Genomic DNA, 9,380 nt, shown 5'->3' with positions numbered 1-9,380 from the left:
ATGGTGCGGAGAATACAGTGACAATTTTCCAGAAATCCTTGGGCATCCTCTGTAGTTGTACCACTGAAAGTAGGTGGACTATACCTCTTAAACCTTTCAAGTCTCTTTTGTTCTTTTTCTGATGCCTCTCGTCTAACCTCAGGCCGAACCGGAATAACAGGTTGTACCGGTACTACACCCGAAACCTGACCAACGTGAACCTGTTGTTCTGGAGTTGTGGTAGGAGTCTGAGCTACTCCCCCAATTCGCGCAATATTCGGAGCAATAGAGATTAATCCTGCCTGAGTTAATGTACCAAACATACTCAGGAACTGTGCTAAAATCTCCTGAAGTCCGGGGGAAACAACGGGTGCTTTTGGTACCTGTCCCCCAACTAGAGCTACTGGTGGCTCCTCAACTGTTGTTCTGACAGGTGCTCTAGTCGTGACACTCGCCCTTCCTCGACCTCTGCCTAGGCCTCTACCTCGGCCCCGGCCTCTTGCAGCCCTAGCAATATGTGTGGATGCCTGCTTAGCTAACCCGGTAGTACGTGTCCTCACAATCTGTGAGAGAATAGAGATACAAAAGCTCAAATTCCACAATCAACAAATCCGCACGACAAGAATTAAAGAAGTGAAAATTTCCTAACAGTTGTCTAGCCTCTCGAAGATAAGTACAGATGTCTCCGTACCGATCCGCAAGACTCTACTAGACTCATTTGTGACTCGTAGAACCTATGAACCTAGAGCTCTAATACCAACTTGTCACGACCCAAAATTCCACCACATGCGTCGTGATGGCATTTTTTTTAATTAAATAAGTAATCAAAACTAACATCGGAACGAATATGAATATATAACCTCCCAAGACTGGTAGTACTGAGTCACGAACTCTAACTGAATACATGGGATGATCACGAGGACCGAATATACAATACTGTTTGATTAAAATTTAACAGTACAATTAAAAGAAAAGACTCTAAGGGACCGCGACGACCAAGCAGCTCTACCTTGAATCCTTACGATCCCGCTTAAACTCTGCCCAAGTCCGATATCTCCAATACCTGGCTCTGCATAAAAATGTACAGAAGTGTAGTATGAGTACACCACGGTCGGTACTCAGTAAGTATCAAGACTAACCTTAGTGGAGTAGAGACGAGGTACAGTCAAGACACTCACTAGTCTAATAACCTGTGCAATATAATATACAAAATAATAGGAAATAAATAACAATAAGGGAAACATAAAACAACCAGTGATATGCAGAGTAAGACAATAAAATCACCATTAATATCGCTCAACCATTGATAAATACAATTACATCCAGTTAAATCAAGTTCTTTAATTAATATCTTTCACATATTATTCTTACGAATAAAGCTCTTTTTCAAATATAATTTCGTTAAATAAATATCTTTCAAATAAAATTCTTTCATATAATTCTTTTTGAATAAAAATCCTTCCAAATAAATATTTTGAATATAATTTTTTCAATTAAAAAGTCACCATGTGACATCTCATTTCATAATCATAAAAATACGGGTCTCAGTCCATTTTTATATTTTTCGTAAATACGGGTCTCAGCCCATTTTCATATTTCCACGGCACTTCGTGCCCATAATTAAATCATCATATTTCACCGTCACCTCGTGCCCACTTTTCATATCACAGCTGCACGGACAGTTCACGTGCCAATATTATTATCATTTAATCACAACACATCGTGCCCACATTTCATATCATAACTGCACGGACAATTCACGTGCCAATATCTTCATTATTTACTCACGACACCTCGTACCCACATTTTATTTTATAATCCGCCTAATAATAGCCACATGCTCTCAATTTTAACATAAATCAGATTGTTATCAATTAACCAACAATAAGACAAATTGCACAAGGTATAAAAATAAACACAAAAAAATTACAATATCACATGAAAATCACCAACACCACAACTCCACATCATCACATATCATCCCTGACATTAGCCACCCTTATCGCTCATATTGCCACCCTTATCGCTCATATAACCACCATTATCGCTCCGTCCACACAATATCAATAGTCACCCTTATCGCTCCTATTGCCACCCTTATCACTCCTATAGACACCCTTATCGTTTCACCCAGACAATATTCCAACAAACACAACAACAGTGAAATGCCACCTTTATCTCCTCAAAATAGTAACTCACACAACTTAAAAATTTACATGAAAAATTATCACGACAATCTAACAAAATCAATTCTTATCACAATTTGCGCAATGCCACAACCAAAATTCCAAAGATACAACCAAATTAATTAATTTCACAATAAATAGCCAAAGGTCCCACACAATGTGTATAACACCCAAAAGCAATCAATAGAGATAGAAATTACTCATCATAAAGCAAAGCCCTCATTAATTCAAATTTAGATAATTATATTAACACTTCTTCTTAATCTTGCTTAATTAATTATTTGCATAGGGAAAATTCATATTGAAATTTAATTTCCAAGAAATATCAAACCAACAATACTCACGAAATTATATAAATTTCAAGTAACAATCACATCAAATTGTCATATAAAAACAAATTCAACAACAAGAATTTAGGCATGGCAAATAGATGATTTAATAAATACTAACAATTATTTACACAATTTGCCCAAGACTTTAACTCAATGAATTTTGTACATATAAGCACGAGTACGTACTCGTCACCTCGCGTACACGGCTTTTTATATTTCACAAATGACATATAAGAATCGATGCCTAAGTGGTAATTTTTCCACTCGAGGTTAAGCAAGACACTTACCTTTTTGAAGTTATGGCGATATTCCAAAATTGCCTTCTTGCTTGAATTGACCTCCAGACCGCTCAAATCTATCCAAATTAATTGTATAACTTCATTAAAATTCATCAGAAATAATTTCGGATAATAATACGTCGACTTAAAAATTTATTCCAAAAAGTCAACAAAAGTCAACGCGGGACCCGCTCCTCGGAATCCGACATAATTTTTACGAAATCCAAACACTCATTCCGATACGAGTTCAACCATACCAATTTTATCGAATTCCAATAATAACTTGACCTCCAAATCTTAAATTTTTATTTTTGGAAGATTTTACAAAAATCTTGATTTTCCTCCATTTAAATCCGAATTAAATGATGGATTCAAAGGCATAATCATGAAAATTAATCAAAACTGGATAAGAATCACTTACCCCAAACACTCACGCAAGAATCTCTCCAAAATTCGCCTTCTACCGAGCTCCCAATTTGATTTTTGTATTATGAACTCAAACCTCCGTTTTTGGGGCTTTTAACTCTGCCTAGGTACGCCTTCTTCGCGTTCACGACCTTTGTCTCGCGTTTGCGAAGGCCAAAAATTCAGCTGCCTCAAATTCTTCTTCCCGTTCGCGTGACCAGCATTGCGTTCGCGAAGACTTGCCCATGCATAGTATCGCGTTCGTGTTCAAGCCCTCGCGTTCGCGATGCCCTCAAGCCTTACTGCTTTGCGTTAGCGATTGAAACTTCGCGAAGGCTAATGACTCCAGGCTCAGTCCCCTCCTTCCTTCTACGCGTTCGCGACTGGCACCTCTCATTCGCGTAAGTTCTTCAGACACCCCTCCGCGTTCGCGAAGGCCAAATCCAGCGGCCTCAAAACTCCTCTTCGTGAACACGGGACTCTCTTCGCGTTCGCGAAGAAGGAAATCAGATACCAGATACAGCAGTTCCGAAACAGCCCAGAATGATCTGAAATCCCCCCGAAACATACCCGAGGCCCTCGGGACCCCGTCCAATCATACCAACCAGTCCCATAACATAACACAAACTTGCTCGAGACCTCAAATCCCATCAAACAACATCGAAATCATGAATCGCACCCCAATTCAAATTTAATGAACTTTGAAACTTCAACTTCTACAATCGATGACGAAACCTATCAAATCACATCCGATTGTCCTCAAATTTTGTACATAAGTCATAATTGACATTACGGACCTACTCCAAGTTCCGGAATTAGATTTTAACCCCGATATCAAAAGGTCCACTTCCGGTCCAAATCTCCAAAAATTTAATTTTCGTCATTTCAAGCCTAAATCAGCTACAGTTCTTAGATTCACAGTCCGGACATGCTCCTAAGTCTAAAATCACCCAACGGAACCGACGGAACCTCATTCCGGAGTCGTCTCCACACAGTTCCAACTACGATCTAAATCCTAAGACTTAATCTTACGTTTTAGGGACCAAGTATCCCAAATCACTCAAAATCATATGGTAATTGAATTCAACCACGCACGCAAGTCGGGTCATTATAGTAAAACTCTAAGAATGAACTATTTAAGCCTTGAGTTCTCTTTTTCCCGTTGAAAGTTTAAAATCTTTTCCCAGTAGTTTTTGTAATTGGGGAATCTTAGTAGTTCAGTACATCAGTTAGTTAGCTACATGAACTTTTATATTATTTGTCAGCAGCACTTGTATTCTTCCCCTTGTTATTTTTCCTTCCTCTCCTCCATAGGTATAATAAAACATTAAATTAACAAACTACTTTTCGTAGTTTCTTGCTAGTTGCAATTGTCAACATCAAATTACATATGTTGACTTTCAAATTTTGAACCTTTTTTTTAACGATTAAGTCATCGATTTGACTAGCAATTTTAATTCTCAGATCAGACTACCAAAAGGCAAAAGCTACATCGTGACACTACGTGGAAACATGCCTTCTTAATTCCCCTTTTTGTTTCAGTTTGTACATGTGAACGAATGTATGTTCCTCTTACCATTAGTTGTATAAGTACTGTGTACATACTATTAATTTCTTAGAGAAAATATTGTTTATACATAAAAATTGTGTTAGATAATTGTGATGACCCAAAATGTCATCTTATGCTTCAGAACACGAATCTACACTCTTAAGCCTTAAAAATCTCATTTTACCCTCCTCGATTTGCGTGCGCAATCCGGGTGTATTTCCGAAAAACTTTTATGTTGAAAATTGATGAAAATAAGAATTCTTTCCTTAAAAGTTGATTTAGTTGATTTCGGTCAATATTTTTGGTAAACGGACGCGGATCTGTGTTTTGACGATCTCGGTGGGTCCGTATCAAATTATGGGACCTGGGCGTATGCCCGGAATCGAATTCGGAGGTCCCTAACTCGAGTTATGAATTTATGATGAAAATTAAAGTCTAAAAATTTAGTTTTTTTAAGAATTGATTGATATTTGGCATTGTTAGTATCGGGTCCGTATTTTGGTTTCGGAGCCTGTACAGGTTCATTATAATATTTAAGACTTGTTCGTGAAATTTGGTGAGAAACGGAGTTGATTTGACGTGATTCGGATGTCTAGTTGAGAAGATAAAACTTTTAAAGTGTTCTCGAGAATTTCATTGTTCTAGATGTTATTTTAGCGATTTGATCGCGCGAGCAAGTTCGTATGATATTTTTATACTTGTGTGCATGTTTGGTTTGGAGCCCCGAGGGCTCGGATGAGTTTTGGATAGGCCACTAGATGTTTTAGACTTAAGAAAATCCGATGTTTCTACTGTATCTGGTATCTGATATGTTGTGCTTCGCGATCGCGAAGGGGAACCTGGGCTGGGGAGGATTTACTCTACGCGAACGCGAGACCATGGTCGCGAACGCCGAGCATTGGGGGGAGTTACTCTATGCGAATGCGACCAGTCGAACGCGAACGCGTAGCTTTAGCTAGGCTGGGCAGGGGACCTAGGAAAACTCTACGCGAAGGTTAGGCGGGCTAAACCTTCGCGAACGCGTAGAGCCTCCCGCGATCGCGTAAGTCGTTAGGAGGTTGTTCTTCGCGAACGCGACAGTGTTCACGCGATCGCGATGAACACTGTCGCCCAGCACTTAAAACAGAATCAAACACGGGATTAAGCCATTTTTTCCACATTTTCAAGAACCAAACGGACTAGAGGCGATTTAAGTTATTTTCTTCCCCAAAGTGTTAGTAAGTGATTCTAAATCATTTTCTTTCAATTACCCATTACATTTCATGAATTATCAACCTAAAAACTAGAGTTTTCATGGTAGAATTAGGGGTGTTGGGTAGAAATTAGGGATTTCGAAAATTTGGGGATTTAGACCTCAATTTGAGGTCGGATCCCAAAACCAATTATATATCCGGGCTCGAGGGTGAATGGGTAAATGAATTTTGGTTCGAACCTCGAATTTTGACCAAGCGGGCCCGGGGTCGATTTTTGACTTTTTGGAGGAAAATTTAGAAAATCTAAATTTATGCAATATAATTGATTTCTTTAGAAATATTTGATATTATTGAGTCATTTTTGAATAGATACGAATGGTTTGGAGGTGAATTCTAAAGGAAAAGTTGTGATTGAGTATTGATACGTGTTTAGACTAATGCTGTTAAATTGATTGTTCTTATCATATTCATGGACCTTCTGGTGATAATTGAGTATTTATTTCGAAGATTGAGATTTATATTGTGGAACTAAATGTTGAGGTAAGGCTTGTACTTGTTATTTTATCTCCTTATTGTTAATTTTTCATTGCATTATGGTAAGGGAGAGTGTTAATGCACAAAGGGTGATGATGTGCCATATTGTGAGCGTTAATGCACGAATGGTGATGTCGTGTCATATTGTGAGTGTAAAAGCACGAAGGGTGATGTCGTGCAATATTGTGAGCGTTAATGCACGAAGGGTGATGTCGTGTCATATTGTGAGTGTAAAAGCACGAAGGGTGATACCGTGCCATATTGTGACTGTTAATGCACAAAGGGTGATGGCGTACCATATTGTGAGTGTTAATGCACGAAGGGCGATGCCGTATCGTTTCTATTGATTTTATGGTGAGGTTGAGACTAAAAGCACGAAGGATGATGCCGTGTATTTTTCCTTTACTGTATTCACTGTTCCTGTTGATTCGTAGTTTATTGGTGGTTCCAGTTATCATTCTGCTGTAGTTCTTTATCTCGTATTTTTCCCAGCATGTTTTTCCGTCCCGATATTTTCTGTCTAGCTCTTTATTACTGTTATTTGTATATACACTATTAAATTGTACAAGTTGATTTGTAGGTGCCTTGCCTTAGCCTCGTCACTACTTCACCGAGGTTAGTCTCGACACTTACCAGTACATGGGGTCGGTTGTACTGATGTCGTACTCTGCACTTTCTATGCAGATTTTGGTACCGGCTCGGATTGACCGAGATTTTTGCTATTGGACCGCTATCCGGAGACTCAAGGTAGATCTGTCAGTGTTCACAGACCTTGAAGTCCGTGTCTATCTTTTCGGTTCTAATGTTTCTTTCATTCAATCAGTTATATTTCTTTCAGACTATTACTTATAGTGAATTCTAGAATGCTCGTGAATTGTGACTTCAGATCCGAGTGGTAGAAATTAATGCAGTTTTTATATTATTCCGCACTCACTATACTTCACCTTAGCTAATTGTTGTTATTTATTTAATGGAATAATGATTGGTTTAATGATTCTCTAACGTTGGCTTGCCTAGCAAGTGAAATGTTAGGCGCCATTACGGTCCCGATGGTGAAAATTCCGGATCGTGACAATAATGCTCTTTGTAAAAGGAGGAAGCTCTAATTTTATAGCAAGTGAATGAATATTGAGTAATATTCCTATTATGTCATCAATAGAATCATTATTCGATTTTATTTTTTGAAAAAATAAAGAATGTTGGTGTTACACGATTGCAGGAATTCAACTTGAATTCGAGGATCGCAGCACTGCCTCAGGATTTATTCGAGAAAACAGTAGAGAAAATGGGTTCGCAGAAGAAGAAGAAGAAGAAGAAGAAGAAGAAGAAGAAGAAGAAGAAGAAGAGAAGAGAGAAATTAGGAAGAAAGTTTATGTATTCATTGATGATCTGAAAATGTAGCTTACAACTCTATATGTACTGATTACGTGTATTCAAAATGATAAAGCTAGATTCTTTTCTAACAGAATTCTGTTATGCTAACTACCTCAACGAACTGTAACTAACTTCCCCTCATAGTAACTAACTTTTGACTTTCACTACTGATTCTTCTATATTTGAGCTTACATCTATAATCGTGTATCAGTATTGCCCTCAATCGAAGATCCTTGACCACAAGGATCAAAAGAAGGAAACCTCGTTTGTAGGACAGTAACAAACCCCCAAGTAGCAGCATCAGCAGGGAGCCCTTGCCACTTAACTAAAGCTTGTGCAACAGCTTTGTTTCCTTTCTTCACCATTCTCCTTTGCAAGATTGATTCAGGACCAGGCCAATAAGGACTGGCCACATCAATAACTGGAGGATAAGATGATATGGAACTTCATAACATCTTTTTAACAGTGACACATGTACTGTGGGGTGAATCTTAACTCCAGCAGGAAGTAATAAAGTGTAGGCAACTAAACCCACTCGTTTAAGAATCTGAAAAGATCCATAGTATTTAAAGGCTAGTTTGTGGGATGAGTGGTTGGATATAGTCACTTGCTTATAGGGCTGGACTTTTAGATAGACCCAATCACCTACATCAAATTGTCTATCACTTCTGTGGGAATCTTCTTGTTGCTTCATTCTATGTTGAGCTCTTCTCGGATGATGCTTAAGCAATTGTAGTTTTAGTTCCATGTTGATCAATGTGTTATCAACTTCAACTGAAGCTAACTCCCTTGGAAAGTAGGGTAGATGTAAGGGAGGTGGTCGGCCATATAATGCTTTATAAGGGGTAGTCCGTATGGATGAGTGAAATGAAGTGTTATACCAGTACTCAGCCATAGGCAAACAGGAGTACCAATTAGCGGCATCTTCATTCTAGTAGCACCTTAAGTAGGTTTCAAGACTTATGTTCAACACCTTAGTCTATCCGCTTGCTTTGCATACATACATGCACTACTAGAAATTCGCTAAAAATCGACCAAAAATACCGACCAACGTTGGTCGGTTATGACAAATTACCGACCAAAACACGACCATTACGGTGTGGACGGTGTTTTGATGGTCGGAATGGCTTACCGACCAAAGTTGGTCGGAAATTACCGACCAACTTTGGTCGGTATATTAAAACGACCATCTGACAAGTTTAATTACTTACCGACCAATTTTGGTCGGAAACATATTTTATTAATTTAATTTTACCGACCAAAGTTGGTCGGTTTAACTAAATTATGTTTTTTTATTAATTATTAAAATTAAAAAAAACCGACCAACTTTGGTCGGTAATTGAAAATATATATTTTTTAAAACTAATTAAAATTAAATATTACCGACCAACTATGGTCGGTAATCTCAACAATGCAAGCAAAATACCGACCAAAGTTGGACGGTAGTCTTGAATTCTGGGAATTCAATGTTCATTAACCGACCAACTTTGGTCGGTATTTTGGAATAATTTATTTTTTTTAATTAAAAACCGACCAACGTTGGTCGATTT

This window comes from Nicotiana tabacum, chromosome 14 (genome assembly GCF_000715075.1).
Source record: "Nicotiana tabacum cultivar K326 chromosome 14, ASM71507v2, whole genome shotgun sequence".
Taxonomy (NCBI): domain Eukaryota; kingdom Viridiplantae; phylum Streptophyta; class Magnoliopsida; order Solanales; family Solanaceae; genus Nicotiana; species Nicotiana tabacum.
The sequence above is the reverse complement of the archived record's forward strand: the minus strand, read 5'-3'. Positions refer to the sequence as shown.